Source organism: Triticum dicoccoides, chromosome 3A, assembly GCF_002162155.2.
Source record: "Triticum dicoccoides isolate Atlit2015 ecotype Zavitan chromosome 3A, WEW_v2.0, whole genome shotgun sequence".
Classification (NCBI taxonomy): domain Eukaryota; kingdom Viridiplantae; phylum Streptophyta; class Magnoliopsida; order Poales; family Poaceae; genus Triticum; species Triticum dicoccoides.
The window spans coordinates 457,841,478-457,854,771 of NC_041384.1; positions in this window are offsets into that span (position 1 = coordinate 457,841,478).

Genomic DNA, 13,294 nt, shown 5'->3' on the forward strand with positions numbered 1-13,294 from the left:
GAATCACGCCGCTGCCACCTGCGCTCGCCGCCGCTGCCCCGCGCCGCCGCGGTCCGCCGCTACCGCCGCCATCTCCGCCACCCACAGCCGCGCCCTGAGCTGCCGCCGTTCGCACCGACGCCACCGGACTCCGCCGCCGTTGACAAACCGCGAAAACCGCCGGTAACTGCCGCGAACCGCCGGTTTCTTTCGGTTTATTTTTTTGGTTTGTTTTGTTCGGTTTTGTTTAAAACCGAATGGTTTTCTTTTAGTTAGATTATTTAGAGAGCGTTTGTTGTTTAAGCCTCTGGAGAGAACATGTTCATAGATTAGGGTTTGGCAGTGAACGTTTGTTGTTTAGTATTTTTTCTTTTTCTTTTTAATTTCTGCCAGGGACCCGTTTGTGAATAGATTATTTGCAGAATAGCCCCTGATCTTCAAACGATCACTACTTTTTACTCGTTCGTCCAAATCCAATGAAACCAACGCCCACTTCTTCACTATGATCCCCTCTATCCAGATAATCAACTTAAACATGTTTTTGAAAATTTAAAATTTGATTTTCAAACAGATTTGTATTTGGACTTCGTTTGATCGTAACTCGAGTTTTATAACTCCTTTTGAGTTGATTCTTTTTGCAAATCGAAGCTCTTGACCTAAACTTTCTGATAAGGCCAAATTCAAATAATTTTGGTACTATTAGAAATTGTTTTATGTTGCAAAAGTTATTTGCTTGGTTTGATGTTTTCCGAATTGTCTTTTTCGTTCTTTCTGATCTTTTGAGTGATTGCTTATGTGTGGTTACTATTGCTTGCTTATGATAGATTGATCGGAGTGCGACGAGTGGAACTATCAAGAGTTTTGAGTGCAAATCATCTTCATCAACAGTACACACAAGTTCACACTTTGATCATATCCCTTTAGTACCTAGTTTTTATGCATTAGTTTCAACCCTCAAACATTGCATGGTTAGGAATTGATAACATGTGGGTTTTGGGAAGTAGTTGATGAGGTAGGAACCTATTGTCCTGCATTCAAACCTTGGGAGTTACTTCTACGATGTGCTTATATTGCCATGCTATGCTCGTAGACGTGGATTGGGTTTGTGTGTATCCATGACAGATGTGAGATTGTTAATTAATGGTTCAACTTAAGGTGGCAACTTTAATACACATCTGGGTGGATTGAGGCACCTTGGGTATCCAGTGATTGCCTGTATTTTTTGGAAATCCCGGGGTACCGTGTGATTCTCCTATGGACTGCCACCCAGGCTCAAAGGGATCATAAGATTATTCATGCTAGAAACTTCCGTGTGCAGCTGCAAGCCATTATGGGCTCTGTCATAGTTGAGTAAGTTGTGGGAATCCTTTCCATGATGGGCTAGCAAATGTAGGGGATTGTAGGTGTACCTGCCTATCTATCGGTTAAGGGGACCTCTTCGGAAAGACTGTGTCTTGATCATCCGTTTCTCAAACACCATGTAGTGCGAGGAATCCAATGGAGGAGATCGAGTCTTGTGGGGAAAAGTGCACAAACCTCTACAGAGTGTACAAACTAATCATGGTTAGCCGTGTTCCCGGTTATGGACATCTTGAGTATCTGGTTCTTGGATTATCATGTTGATCTCATCACTTCATAATTAATTTGTTGGGTTGTTAATGATTACTTTTAATTGGGATTGAGAGGGGGTTTACCTTCTGAATATTTTCAAACCAACTTTGTAGTTAAATAAAATATATTTCTTTGCAGTAGGGAAAATTGGCTTTTTGCAAAAATATTATAACCATAGAGCCTTTCCACCAGCCATATATGCATGTAGTGATAGCCTTTATTCATCATTATCCTATGGTGTGAATTTGCCAGTACATTCAATGTACTGACCCTTTGTGGCTGCAATGTCTCATGTTGCAGGATTCTTACGACGAGTAAGTGATACGTTAGGGTTACGATTTCTACGCTCAACTTTGCCGTTGGTGTTGGTGGGAATCCACAACCTTGTTACTTCTGCTATTTGTATTGAGGTAATAGTATTTACGTTACTTTATACATGTGATTTACCTCTGTTATAAATCCTCGAGTACTATGTGTGTCAGCATACCGATCCAGGGATGACACTTAAGCACAGAGACATGATCCATTCGGGTCGGGTCGCTACAAAACAAGTGCGGGTATCTTTTTGCAAAACTGGAGAAGTTTAATTTGTATGCGTCAGATCTAGATCCGACGGCTATTGGTGAAAGATGGCAGGCACAACATCATCACCAACTTAGGACCTCTTTGATTCGCAGGAATAGGACATGACAGTATTACAAGTTTCAAACTAATATTACAAATGTTAGGAGTAATGCTGCACCTACGAAGAGGGAATCTAGGAAGTTTACGTAAGAACTTTCGTTACTTTAGGTGGATGCAGCATTATCGTACAAACTAAAATCCACCGCCCTGATAAGTCACTAATGGGCAAATAAATTTTCGAGACTCTGGCCACTTGATGTTTCAAAAACAAATTCAGCTTCTACAGAGACTTTGTCATTTAGTCTTAGACGCTTGCGATGATAAGCACGCCATTCATGGTTGCGCCAGAGAACGCCAAACCTCATTACCTTGAGCACACTTGCCTCCAGAACAAAGAACCTGGCCAATTTAATCTCAGATGTGCTGCCTCGGTAGTCAATCAAATCAATTTTTGTAAGATGGAGATCAAGGCATTCGATGAGATTGTTATAGTGCAGCACATTTTTCACTTTCGGGTCTTTTTTTATCTGCAAAAGAAGAGAACATATTAGAGCAGCTAGCTGTATAAGATTGTCATGTGATCAAGAGGTACCAATATCATTCGCTCATATGATAGGGTTGGCTGGCTAGTGATATTTTTCACTCACTCTCTCTCTCTTTCTCTTTCCTCTCATTTACCTAGGAGCACATGAAGAGCTTGGGAATTTGTTGCCTTCCACTATGTGGCCGATGCCATATTTCTCAAAAGTATGCCACATAATACGCATAGATGTCAAATCAAAAGATTTTGGCACCGCTCTCGTGATGTGAGAGAGTTGGCACCGTTGTGCACAAACACCCACATGTATAAGCAAATCAATCAAACCAACTACACCAGACTCTCGCTCTCCCAAACAAGTGTTTTTTATTGCCTCAGTCCTCTCTCTCTCTCTCTCCCACACAAGTGTTTTTTCATTGCGTGAGTTAATTTGGCACCGGAGCAAAGTAGGTGATCCAGATTGGGGCACCAGGTGAGGAATGGAGGGGCATCGATGCCAAATGCATCACAAGTGAATTTGGCACGTGTTTTGGCGTACATAGTGGAGGGCCGTTATAACCCACTTTTGTACTACCTCGTATTTAGTGTAAAATTTTGACCATAGATTTACCTAAGAAAATGCCAATGCATGCCACCAAAAATTATACCATTTGAAATTATGTTCAAATACGAATCCAACGATATAATTTTTGGTGACATGCATTAACATTTTGTCAGTTAAATATATGGTCAAATTTTGAAACTACAAAATAGGAAGAGTAAACCAGGACGGAGGTAGTACTTGCTCTTAGGGTAACCATAGAGTTACTAGTGTAAGTTACTTTCCACTATGACTAGCCTAGGCTACTATAGTAGTACAACAAAAAAACGATGCAGGTGATCATGTGAGAAAAAAAATACTAAAAACATTTCTTTCGGTGCAGTGCGTAGATGCTTTTTTGAACACTACACTTGTCATCGTAATTTGGGAAAATTACAAAAAAATTGAGCTACGTTGTGATTACCATTTACTAATAGGAAAGAAGTTTCACCTCAATGAGTAGCTTCTCCGTGCACGAAAAACATGTAATGAATCCAACAACTTGATCCAGATTGGGGCCGATAGATTTTATTGCCAAGATCTTCACTGTGCGCATACACTGGGTCAAGCTTGTGGGAATCATTTTTTGGAAGACGGTCGTAAATACATCAAGAAGAAATTTAAAAATGTGAATTTCAAGAAGACGGAGAAGAAGATGAGTGTTGTACCTGAACGATTACAGATCCAATAAAGAGTTCGGAGAATTTGACAAACGAGTACACCAACGCTGTCAATTTCGGCGCGTCAATGACCCTGATTTTTGTTGGACCTTCTAGATCAGATACAAGCAATCTCTCAAGGAAAGGCGCATTCTCAATGACCATAACGTGGAGTGGCTGGAGTGATCTCTTCCCAATTGATGTCTTGTTGCAGGGCCAGCAAGACACATAAATCCATGGGAGATTCATCGAGGCGATGTGGAGGCTAATGAACCTGTGGATCTGCTCAAGATGAAGGTACTCAAGCATAGTACAACTGTGGAGCAGGTGCTCCATAGCCTGCTTCGAGTTGCCAACATCGAAGATGTCAAGCTGCTTGAGTTGAGGGAGAAGAAGGGCGGGCACGGCATTAATCTGGGGAAGATAGCAGGAGCTGAAGCTGGCGCGGTGCAGCGTTGGCGTGAGGCGGAGCACAGACGATGGTAGAGAGCGACATCGTCTAGCTTCAACGCTGAGCTCCTCGAGATGGTCTAGGGCGGGGGATAAGAACTACTTGTTGAACTTGGCTTGGACCAATGCAGTTGGTACTGAACATGCGGATGTCAATGCGTTTGGCTGGCCCAGGGTGCGATGAAAGGATCTTGGAGACTACGGCCATGCGTTTGCAATCCCCGTCGTAGATGCAGCTGTCGCCGGTGAGGTTGAGGGGGACGCGGCGCCAGAGGGGGCGCCACCGCCGGGAGACCAGGGCGGTCCGCATGGCAGATTTGGTGGGGAGGAGGCCGATGATGACGAGTAGCATGTCGTCGGGGAGGCTGTTGATGAAGTCCAGGCTCGCCAGATGCGGTTTTGGCTCGAGCCGCCTCTACTTGTTGGCTCCCTCGCCGTCCATCTCAACCGGCGGCGATGCCAGTGTACACGTGTGCTGGTGTGTGTTGTGTGCTGGCCTGCTGGGTGTGCGTGAGTGCGTCCTTCTGTGCATGCCGCCGCGCAGTGGTGCATTGTGCGCGAGTGTGTCCTTCACATGGAAGAAGTGTGTCCTCAATGCACCCTCAATTTACTAGCGTGCGAGGTGCTACCCCGAGTGGTTTCAACTTTGTTTACTTCACCACGTGTCAGATGGGCCTCTAGTTTACTTATTTTCACCCACTGCCACATGGGCCAGCACACTAAGATAGAGAACACGAGCTGACAAGGTAGCATGTGGACTGGTTGACCGGTCAACTAAACAATATACGGAGCTATACGCTGACACAATGAGAGTATAATTCATCGGTATAGAGAGTTCGAGTGAGAGGGGAGGCCCATGAGAGATAGCAAAGAGAGAGAAAGAGCCACTCCCTCCGTTCATTAATGTAGTGCCAACATTTTTGTTAAAGTCAAACTTTTGAAACTTTGACCAAGTTTATAAAGAAATTACTTATATCTACAATACCAAAGATAAATGATAGTATGAAGTAAGTACATGTTGTGATGAATCTAATGATCATTCCGGATGTAAATTTTTTTCTCCACATATACCTGGTCAAACTTTTCTGAGGTTTGACTTTTCAAAACATCCATATGCTTATGGACGTGAGAGAGTCCCTAACTAGAGAGAGAGAGAGAGTGTGTGTGTGTCTGTGCGTGTGAAATAGAAAGAGTGAGTGAAAAAGTATGTGTGTGAAAGAGACATGGACAACACACGATAAAAGTAGAGAAAATGCATGTGTGTCTTATGCAAACATATCACGTATGCATCTTCGACAACGGAAGCAAAGTGAGGAGATAGTGTGTGGTTGTTTGCAACCGAGAGAGAAAGACCACTAGCACGTGGCCAAGAGGGGTCTGACAAACAAGGGAGAGAGGTCAAGAGGGACGTATGGAGAAAATGAGGACATGGGGAGGAGAGAGTGTATGTTTGTCATAGAGAGATCCCCTGGAGATCGTGATGGGACTACATGGGTGGAAGATCGAGTGATAAGGTGTGTGCACGATAGAAGATACCCCGAGAGATATCGAGATAGACGTATGGATGGAAGGAGACAATACGTGTGTTCCTGATGGCTAGTGAGAGATAATCATACTTAGGGGGGAGTGCGTGCGCCTATGATGGAGTGAGGGATTATACTACTTAGGGGGGTGCGTGTCACATAGAGAGAGAACAAGGGCGGAGAGTGTTGGATGGGTCTATATGTAGCGTGAGCGAGACATGTGTATGTGTGAACCAGGGAGATATAAAGTTTGAGAGAGATAGAGGAGCCCTGATAAGGCTGAGTGGTGCGTCAGATAGCTGAGAGGGGGAAAGAGATATTCCATCCGCTCGATAATGCAGTGCATGTAAATTTTTTAAAAGTCAAACTTTGGAAACTTCGATCGGGTTGACGCAAATGTTATTTATATCTTGTCGCAGCCCTAGAAATCTTCTTGTAACTAGTGGCATTGCATCCACGCATCATGTTTAAATTTCATGAAACTTAAAATGGGGATTGTTGAAACCCTAGAACCAAATGAATTCAACTAGGTTCAATAAAAATATTTTCAATGATCCCAAATTCCCTTTAGAAAAGTTCATGATTTTTGTTAAAGGTGAAAACCTCTGCCAAAAATCATGCACATATTTCTAGGCCATTCTGGATTTTGAATTAAATCTTATTGTATTTGACTTTGGGCATTTAAAATACTATAAATAATTTAAATGTTCAAATAATGTTGAAACTATTTTTGGGCCACTGAAATAATTCAAGAAGTGTCCATGAATATTTTCAGGATTTTAGGAAATGCCTTGGCATTTTTCCTAAGCTCAAAACAGAGGCAAATAATTAGGAAACAAAAACAAAATTAGAAGACAGAAGAGAGGGAAACCTACCTGGCCCAAACTTACCTGGCGCCCCACCTGGCCCAACTCCAGCTGGCGGCCCAGCCCACCACCGCAGCCTCCCTGTTGTCTTCCTCCCTGGACAGAAGGATGAGCGCGTGCTCGCCGCGCGCTGGCCACGCGCCTCGCCAGCTCCTGCTTGCCGCTCTCCCTCGATGCTCTGGACATCTGGACGTCGACACGCAGCCTCCCCGACCGCCGCTCACTCTCTCCCGAGCTCTTTCCCTCCTCTGCTCTCTCTCCCTCTCATGCCCGAGCGCAGCCGTCGCCACCGACGCCGTTCACCGCGGCCACAACCACCGCCTCACCTTCCCGATGCATCCCAAGGCTCCGCCTCGACCCATTCTTCCTCCTCACCACGCCAAGCGACGTCGGGAGCCCTGCAGTGATGCCTCGCCGTTGTCTTCTTCCTCCGGACGCCGGAGATTGGCTTCGCCGTTTCGCCGCACCGGACCGGCCTCGAGCCCACTGACCGTCCCTGCGTGTTCTCTGTGAGCCCCCGCATCTTTTCCCCCTCCTCCCCTGCTCACGACCGTGCGGTAGCCGCCACCTTCATGAGCTCCGAAGCTCGCCGCCGCATACCTCATCGCCGCCGTGGGCTGAGCTCGAACCGCTCGCGGCCGTGCACCTAAACATGCTCCTGGTGCCTTCAGGAGGCCAAACAGCCACCAGATGGCCCCCTAGCGCCTCGTAGCCCCTTGCCCGCATGCGCCCGTACTCCGGCCGCCTACTGGCTCACCGCTACCGCCGCTACATGCCACCCCAGCACCTACCGCTGCCGCCACTTGATGCGCGCCGCTGTGTACGTTCGGACGCAACAGACCGCGGCCAAAATGATGCCCTGTGGCTCATTTCCGAGCCCCTCCGCCGCGCCTGTCGTCGCTAGCGTCAAGGCGCCGGCGAATTTGGTCCCCACTGACTGTTGACCCCGGGGGGGCCAGTTTGACCCTCTGGGTCACTGACGTGTGGGCCCCAGGGCATTAACTAAACTAGGTTAGTATTAGTTTAACGCTAACTAAACTTAGTTTGTTTATTGACACTAACAGACGGGACCCACAGGTCAGGGTTTACCTGGACCGTCTCAGTTGAGCGCTGACATCACACTGACGCCAGGCTGATGCAGTAAATCTTTTCTGGATTTATTTTTATATAGGAAATTCCGGGAAATGTTGCAAACTTCAAAAATTCATAGTAATTCAACCATAACTCCAAATCAAACAAATTACATATGAAAAATGATCAGAAAAATCCAATCTATCCATCTGTACTGGTTTCATGCATGTTAGAGCAACCTAACCTTGATGTTTAGATGAAACATGATAATGCACTTATATGAGTTCATAGTTTAGGATTGTATTTGAATCTTTGATTCAAATAAGCTCAAACCACCCTGGTTTTAGTTGCATTAGCTCAAACACATCATATTGACATGTCATGATCATGCATCATGTTGTGCATTACATTGATTGTTTTTCTTTTTGTGTTTGCCGGTGATTGTTCCCCCTCGGTAGACGTATGTTTCGACGATGTGATCAATGACACTGATGAAGAGCTATATCATCTTCGGAAGTGCCAGGCAAGCAAAAACCCCTTGTTCATTCCGATACAATCCCACTCTCTCGCTCCTACTCTCTTTTACTGCATTAGGACAACAACGATTCAACTGTTACATGTTGCGGTAGTTGAACCCCTTTCCTCTGCATGACCTGTCATTGCAACAGTAAATAGATGAAACCCACTAGCATGAGTAGGAGTTGTTTGAGCCCTGCTGTGCCTACTCATTCATGTTTGTTTGTCACGCTTGCTATTGCTTAGAGTCGTGTCAGGTCTGATTCATCAGGGATGAATTGGAAAGTTGTGAACATGTCCTACCGTGTGTGAGCTAAGTGTGTTGAACACGATTTGGTAAAGGTATCGATGAGAGGACATATAGGAGTACATGGTGGGTTGTTTCATTGAGGCCGTCCTTAAGAACTGAGATCTGTATGTGTGATTTAAGAACCAGCTACTACCATGCATTGGGCCCAAAACCAATGGACCCTCTCGGCTTCTTAACCACTCCAGTCCTCTGTCCAGGAGTTGCAACTAGTTTCTGGTGTTTATAGGATATGTGTTGGCAGCCGTGCGTAGCGCTGACCCTAGGGGTGGGCTATGATGCGGTAGATACACCATGGCCGGGCATGCCGGGCGCCCGTTTGGTGTCTCGGAACCCTGTACACATCGTTCGGGGCCGTATGTGGAAACCTCTGCCGGACTCCCTGCGGATGGAACCTGGATAGGCGATAAACCTGGACTAGAGACTTGAGTGTTTAGGTAGGCCATGGCCGACACCCTCGTTGGGCTTCCGCTTGAAGGTTGCCGAGTACATGTCGTGTAAACGACGGTAAGTGGTGAGAGCGTGTATGAAGAAGTACACCCCTGCAGGGTTAACATCATCTATTCGAATAGCCGCGTCCGTGGTAAAGGAATACTTGGTTGCCTATACAGTTCATAGACAAGTGAAAGTGGATACTCTAAAATGCACAAGATAAGTGTGAGTGCTATGGATGGCCTTCTTGTAGGGAGACGGGAGCAGATCCATAGTGGTGTATTGAATGGTGAATATGTGGACTCATGTGCGCCACCTCAAAAGAGTTGCTTGCAGTCGTAGTTCAGGTTAGCCATTGAGTCAAAGCTAGCTTGCTGCAGTTAAACTCCACCACCCCCTTTATTGATACCGATGCATATGTAGATAGTTCTGATGTAAGTCTTGCTGGGTACATTTGTATTCATGTTTGCCTATTTTATGTTTTGAAGAGAGACATCAGTATCGCTAGTAGTTCCATGTGGACTTCGACGTTTAGCTTGATAACTCAGCTACGATCTTGTGCCCTCGGCAGGATCTGGAAGATAGTCAGGCTTCTTAGCCTTTTTCATTTGTAGATGTCTGTACTCAGACATGTTAAGCTTCCGCATGTGCCTTGATTTGTATGCTATGATTGTTGGGTCATGAGACCCATGTTTGTAATATCTCGCTCCTCGGAGCCTAATGAATAAATACTTGAGTTATAGAGTTATGTTGTGATGCCATGTTGTATTTACACATATCGAGCATATTGTGTGTATGATTGAAATGCTTGGTATGTGTGGGATCCGACAATCTAGTTGTTTATCCTTGGCAGCCTCTCTTATGGGGAAATGTAGTCTAGTGCTTCCATGAGCCATAGTAGTCCGCTACAGCCTGGTTCACCGGAGTCCTGTTAGCCCAGCACTACTGCTCAGGACACTTGACTGGCCGGCATGTGTTTCACTTCGTTCCTGTGTCTGTCCCTTTGGGGAATTGTCACGCGGTGACATCCGGAGTCCTTCCTAGCCTGCTACAGCCCGGGTTCCCGGAGTCCTGTTAGCCCAGTGCTACAGCCCGGATTCACACGCTGCTGACCAACATGCTCGATGTGATTCATGTATGCCTGTCCCCATAGGTTAGTGCCGCTTTGGGTTCACGACTAGCCATGTCGGCCCGGGTTCTCTGTCATATGGATGCTAGCAACACTATCATATACGTGAGCCAAAAGGCGCAAATGGTCCCGGGCCATGGTAAGGCGACACCCGTGGGAATACCGTGCGTGAGGCCGCAAAGTGATATGATGTGTTACTGGCTAGATCGATGTGACTTGGAATCGGGGTCCTGACAGCGTTGGTATCAGAGCCTGACTGCCTATAGGATTACCAAGCCAAACCGGTCGAAGTTGTGTCTAGAAATGCTTTAGTTATGTAGGGGAATTGATTGTGGAAGGGAACGTAAGGCTCTTTTTACTTCTTATACCCTATGCCCTTCTGATCTGAGTCACCCTCTTCTTTTCTGCGGGGGTTAAGAACTAGGCTTCTCTTCTATCTCTCAGGATGATGTGTTACTAAACCGTACTTGCCTAGGATTGTTGAGTTTAAGCCTCAGTTCAGTTCCTACTACTTCCATATGTCATAGCTGGCCTCAGAACTTTGATATTGTGATGTTGAGTGGTTATGCCACCATTTTGCAGGATGTCTCAAATCTTTTTGAGCATTTACAGCCGTTATGCTGTCCGAGTCATCCCAGGTCTCTACATAGTCTGATGCATTTGCAAATCCTTTCTTTCCGTTCCTGATGTCCTTTTTGGTTAGAATAAGCACACTAATCGGTGAGTTGAGGTACTCTGTTGACTCGACATATATGTTGGAGCTATTATTATGACCCTAGGTGTTTTAGGGAGTCACCTAGTAATCTAGCCATGTTTTGTGTTCCCAGTGTGATGATTCTGGCCACCATTCTCGAAAGCATCCCGTGATGCCATTTAGTAGTAGGTATTCTATTCCTAGGTTCCTGAACCCGAGATTCACCCTACCTACCTCATGTTGATAGTGTTGCTAGTTCCTTTAGGATATTAGTAACCTTTGTGATAGTCCTCGAGGTCTGTGGTATTTCTTTCTTCTAAATACCATGAATTGCTTATGGCAGAAGTTCTTTTGAACCAAAATATCACAACCAGAGTGCTCTTGATGAGTTCTCCATTCATAATTGTGATTCTGCCAGTTCTACCTTTCTGCATGGGTTATTTGGAAGAAACCTGTTGAACTTGGTTCGACATATTAATCTATGCATCCACAACTCAGAAAATTATATGTTCCTTGAGTTGTTCCTCCTCAGTTGTATCCCGACCATCCTCTATCAATTGATAGCTAGGAGTATGTGTGCATTTGCGTTCATCGATGCCTATCATTCTTGTGGTCCGTCAAGCCATTCTATCCCAGAATGACTAGGAGAAACAAGCTCCAGTACCTCATCCATTTCTAGGATTGGGTCAAAGCAGTTGTATTCCGCAGATCAAATGCAATTAAGCTTTTGATTCTGTTCTACCCTGAAGTATTACCCACTTTATGTTAAGAATATCGTGAGAATTGCACACCATCCTATGAACTCTTGATACAGTGATACTTCTTGCCAACATTATTCATTCCTTGGTCCCCATGTTATCTGAGAAGTGAATCATGATGCGTGAAATCAATACTCCTAGCAACTTCGTTGCTTGGTAGTTAAAGGACAACATCCTCATCCTTAGCATGTTGGTTACTGAACCATCATTCTGAGATTGATCGTGCTAGCTTGTCCTTATTTCCGGTGCACTCTTTGATCAATGAGTTAGGATTGTGTTAGTCCCTCGCTCTCTTGATCATATCGTCTTGCTCTAAAAAGCAAGATTGTTCCCGAGCTTAGAAACATATCGGTGGTTCGTGATTTTCGGAATATTTCCTCGGAAGTATCACCAGGTTGCCCCCTGACTGTTATGTTGAGCTCGTGATAAAGTTGGTTTCTTGTAAACCACCCCTTCTCCAAGAATCTGTGTTGGTTACCCTGAGCTAGTTGGTTAAGCTGAAGAACAACTTGGAGAGTTGGAAGATGAAAGCTTGTCCGGCTCAGTTCATTCCAAAGGGATATCCTTGTGTGTGTGTGTGTGTTGAGGAAAGATGATATTTTCATCGATTGTTCCTCGGGATCGGTTGTTGAATCTATCATCCTGTCCAAACCTTGATTTGAGTGTGGCCTATCGTCAAGTCAAATGAGAACCAACGATGTTCATAATGTTGTCTTACTCGTGGTTGTTTCCTCGAGCATACACCGTTATATCTTTTGGGTCTGACCAATGCTATCACATTGTTCACATAATTATGGAATTCCATCTTCACGGAAATCTGGATGACCTGTTGTTGAGCCCATCGACAATATTTTCATCTTATCCATGATTCATGTTGAACATTAAGCTAGTGTTGGAAACTTGAAAGCATTTCTTCATGCTAGCCCATGAAGCATATGTTTGGTATAAGAAGTGACTTCCTCTAGTTCACGTGCATTTGAAGCAAGTTGCCACCATGAATTTGGGAAAGTTTGTTTCGCTTCCTCTGGAATCATCCCAAGTTATAGAGTTATGTTGTGATGCCATGTTGTATTTACACATATCGAGCATATTATGTGTATGATTGAAATTCTTGGTATGTGTGGGATCCCACAATCTAGTTGTTTATCCTTGGCAGCCTCTCTTATGGGGAAATGTAGTCTAGTGCTTCCATGAGCCATAGTAGTCCGCTACAGCCCGGTTCACCGGAGTCCTGTTAGCCCAGCACTACTGCTCAGGACACTTGAATGGCCGGCATGTGTTTCACTTCGTTCCTGTGTCTGTCCCTTCAGGGAAATGTCACGCGGTGACAACCGGAGTCCTGCCTAGCCTGCTACAGCCTGGGTTCCCGAAGTCCTGTTAGCCCGGATTCACACACTGCTGACCGACATGCTCGATGTGATTCATGTATGCCTGTCCCCATAGTTTAGTGCCGCTTTGGGTTCACGACTAGCCATGTCGGCCCGGGTTCTCTGTCATATGGATGCTAGCGACACTATCATATACGTGAGCCAAAAGGCGCAAACGGTCCCGGGCCAT